At 42.9% G+C, this 4,312-nt stretch overlaps 1 protein-coding gene across 1 annotated transcript in view; it reads right to left on the minus strand.

The window, feature by feature from the left end:
- Nucleotides 1–331: 331 nt before the first annotated feature.
- Nucleotides 332–4,312, minus strand: part of ENOX2 (ecto-NOX disulfide-thiol exchanger 2) — a 374,580-nt gene continuing 370,599 nt past the window's right edge. Inside the window, exon 14 of the mRNA XM_055081649.1 lies at nt 332–848. The gene's annotated coding sequence lies outside the window, so the exon portion shown is untranslated. The remainder of the gene's footprint in view (nt 849–4,312) is intronic.

A 4,312-nucleotide genomic window follows, 5' to 3' on the forward strand; every position in this document is an offset into this window, starting at 1 on the left:
TTTATAGGAAATTATAGACCTTTTACTTACAGGCTTTTACTCTGAATGAAAAGTACAGCCATTGCAGAGTTTTGAACCGATGAGAGACATGATCTGACTTAAAGGTTTAGTAGGATTGTTCCAGCTGCTGGGTTGAAAGTAGACAGTGGGCAGTCAAGGGTAGAAACAGGGAAACCAGTTAAGAGGCATATTAGTTTCCTAGATCTATAAAAAAGTGCCACAAACTGGGTGGCTTAAAACAATACAAATTTATTGTTTCACAGACCTGGAAGCTAGAAGTCTGAAATCAAGGTGTCAACAGGACCATCCATGTTCCTTCTGATACTCTGGTTAGAATCTTTTCTTGCCTCTTCCTAGCTTCTGGTGGTGGCTGTTGAACCTTGGAGTTCCTTGCCTGGCAGCTGCAGGACTTCCATCTGGGCCTCTCTCATCATATGGCTTTCTCCCTGTATGTCTCTCCCCTCACATGGCCACCTTCTCTCTGTGTCTCTCTCCTTTTCTTATGAGGATACCAGCCATGTTGGATTAAGGGCCCATCTTGCTCCAGTATGACCTCATCTTAACTTATCGAATTATATCTGCAATGACTCTGTTTCCAACTAAGATCACATTCTGAGGTAGTGAATGTTGAGACTTCAACATTTTGGTGGGGACACATTTAACTCATAACGGGAGGATATTGTGATACTCTAGGCAAGAGATAATTGGAGCTTGGGCCAGGGTGGCAACAATAGTGGTAGTGAGAAGTTATCTGGCTATGAATATATGTTGACGGTAGAGTCAAAAAGCTTTGCTGAAGCCGCATAGCACAGGGAGATCAGCTTGGTGCTTGGTGTCCACCTAGAGGGCTGGGACAGGGAGGGTGGGAGGGAGACACAAGAGGGTGGAGATATGGGGATATATGTATATGTATAGCTGATTCACTTTGTTATGCAGCAGAAACTAACACACCATTAAAAAGCAATTATACTCCAATATAGATGTTAAGAAAAAAAGCTTTGCTGATTAATAGAGAGTGAGGCCTAGATAAAGAAATGGATCAAAGATGAGTCCAAGGTGTTTGGCTTGAGGAACTGGAAGGAGGAAGTTCGCAACAACTGATCTGGTGAATGTAGAAGAGTCAGTTTAGGGGGAAATCATGGTTTGAGTTTGGAGAAATTAAATTTGAGATGCCTATTAGGCATTCAAGTGAAGATGTCCAGTATAGTAGGTAGTTAGCTATATGAGCGTGGAATTCAGGAAAGACTTCCAAGTAAGAGACAAAATTTTGGGAGTGATTTCTACGGAGCATGAGAGCCCACTTACAGTTTGAGGTCATGAAGCTTAAAATGAAACTTAACTCCATCTAGGCTCAGTTGCCAGGATGCAGATGTAGAGAAGATGGAGAGTTGAACTTAACCTTGGTTCAGGTGTTTCCAGGTAAGTATGATGGTGGGAGAGGGAGTTGGGGAGTTGAGGATGGATGCTAGGAGTGATTATAATAGTGGACTGTGAAATCTAAGCAGGATAAACATGGAAATGAGGATATGAGGGAGGTGGTGGAGAGCAAAAAATGGTTGGGAGGATTTTTGGGGTGGTGTCATTAGAGGGAATTAGATAGAGAGAGGAGAGTGGCGTGCTTAAAACTAAGATTTTAAAGGTGATATGATAATTTGTAAGGACAAAGGCTAGGAATTGAGTGTGGGCATGGGTGGCTGGGATTGGTAAGAGGACAAGATCTTTGAGTAGAATTCAAGCACCTGAGAGGCCAGAGTATTAATTACATGGATAGTTTACAATGTAGACAATATATGTATGTAGACTCCACATAGATATTGAAATCTCCAAGAATGATGACTTGAGCAGTTGTGAGAAAGACAGTGAACCATGAGCTAAAATCATCAATGAATAAGGGAGCTTGAACAGGAGGAGACTAGATAACTGCAATAAGGAGGTGTAGTAGGTGCTAGAGTCTGATGGCAAACTGACTGAAAGGAGCTGGGTCAGGGGGTTTAGGGAGGACCCACGGACAGAAAGTGCCAAGGAGGAGCAAGGACACATACACCACCTCTGTGTTCAGTTGTATGTCAGGCATGAGAAAAAATGGCCACCACTTGAGAAGGCTGTACAGGAAGCAGGATCCTCAGAGGGGAGCCAAGTTTTTGATAAAGCAAGAAGTTCAAGGGAGGTTTTGGAGAATTTGAGGATGTTGGGGATTGTGCAGAGAGCAGGAGAGAAGGGTTTGGGAGTGTTGGGGAGTGGTGGTAGATTGAGCCAGATTAGGGGATGTAGGAATTCATTTCCATGTGCAAGAGAATGTGAGTGATCAGGTATAGAGAACAGACTTGTGGTTGCCAAGGGGGAGCAGGGTGGGGGAGGGATGGGTTTGGAGTTTGGGAGTAGCAGATGCCCACTATTATATATAGAATAGATAAACAACAAGGTCCTCCTATATAGCACAGGGAACTATATTCAATATCCTGTGATAAACCATAATGAAAAAGAATATATATACGTATACATTATTTTTCATATTATATTATCATATATACACACACACAATTTACTGTACAGCAGAAATTAACACATTATAAATCAACTATACTTCAATAAAATAAAATTTAAAAATATTAAAAAAAAGAATGTGAGTGATAATGGATGATCTAGGTGGTTTGAACTTTTTGTGATGATTGAGATGAATAGGCATTTAGAGCATGATGAGTCCCTATGATCTCTTGGCTGGAAACAAGTGGTCAGTTTTAAATATAGGCTCTTCTTGAAAATGGTGTCTTATGTAGTATATAGTGGTTGATAATGGAGATTATAGGGGGAGGTAGAGTGGTGGTCTCACCAGGAGCATGTAGAGCACTGGGCCCCCCTTTGATCTTTTCCAGAGAGGTGGCAAGTCTGGAAGAGGCTTGATCTTACCAGGAGGGATTGTAACCGTCAGGGCCTCCCTTTTAATCCTGTTGGCCAATTGCAATACTTCTTTTATTTCTTTTATTTTCATATGCTGCTCATCACTTGAAAATAGTACAGTAGCAGAGTGATGTTTGTTTTTATAAAATTGATACATGATCATTATAAGATATTCAAGTAATTGAGAAAAGTGAAGTAAGAAAAAAACCCTCCAGACTCCCTCTTGCAAGAGCACCAGAATCACAACTAACTGCTGAACAATCATCGACAGGAAGACACTGGAACTCACCAAAAAAGATACCCCACAACCAAAGACAAAGGAGAAGCCGCAATGAGACAGTAGGAGGGGCACAATCACAATAAAATCAAATCCCATAACTGCTGGTTGGGTGACTCAAACTGGAGAACGCTTATATCACAGAAGTCCACCCACTGGAGTGAAGGTTCTGAGCCCCACGTCAGGCTTCCCAACCTGGGGGTCCGACAACAGGAGGAGGAATTTCCAGAGAATCAGACTTTGAAGGCTAGTGGGATTTGATTGCAGGACTTCGACAGGACTGGGCTAAACAGACTCTACTCTTGGAGGGCACACACAAAGTAATGTGCACATCGGGGCCCAGGGGAAGGAGCAGTGACTCCATAGGAGACTGAAACAGACTTAACCTGCTAGTGTTGGAGGGTCTCCTGCAGAGGTGGGGGTGGCTGTGTCTCACCATGGGGACAAGGACACTGGAAGCAGAAGTTGTGGAAAGTTCTCCTTGGCATGAGCACTCCCAGAGCCCACCATTAGCCCCACCAAAGAGCTGGGTAGACTCCAGTGCTGGGTCGTCTCAGGGCAAACAAACAACAGGGAGGGAACCCAGCCCTACCCATCAGCAGAAAAGCAGATTAACGTTTTACTGAGCTCTGCTCACCAGAGCAACACCCAGCTCTACCCACCACCAGTCCCTCCCATCAGGAACCTTGCACAGGCCTCTTAGATCGCTTCATCCACCAGAGGGCAGACAGCAGAAGCAAGGAGAACTATAATTCTGCAGCCTGTGGAAGGAAAACCAGATTCACAGAAAGACAAAATGAAAAGGCAGAGGACTTTGTACCAAATGAAGGAACAAGATAAAACCCCAGAAAAACAACTAAATGAAGTTGAGACAGGCAACCTTCCAGAAAAAGAATTCAGAATAATGATAGTGAAGATGATCCAGGACCTTGGAAAAAGAATGGAGGCAAAGATCGAGAAGATGCAAGAAATGTTTAAAAAAACACCTAGAAGAATTAAAGAACAAATAAACAGGGATGAAAAATACAATAACTGAAATGAAGACTACACTAGAAGGAATCAATAGCAGAATAACTGAGGCAGAAGAACGGATAAGTGACCTGGAAGACAGAATGGTGGAATTCACTGCTGCAGAAC

The sequence above is a fragment of the Physeter macrocephalus genome, chromosome 21 (assembly GCF_002837175.3).
Source record: "Physeter macrocephalus isolate SW-GA chromosome 21, ASM283717v5, whole genome shotgun sequence".
Taxonomy (NCBI): domain Eukaryota; kingdom Metazoa; phylum Chordata; class Mammalia; order Artiodactyla; family Physeteridae; genus Physeter; species Physeter macrocephalus.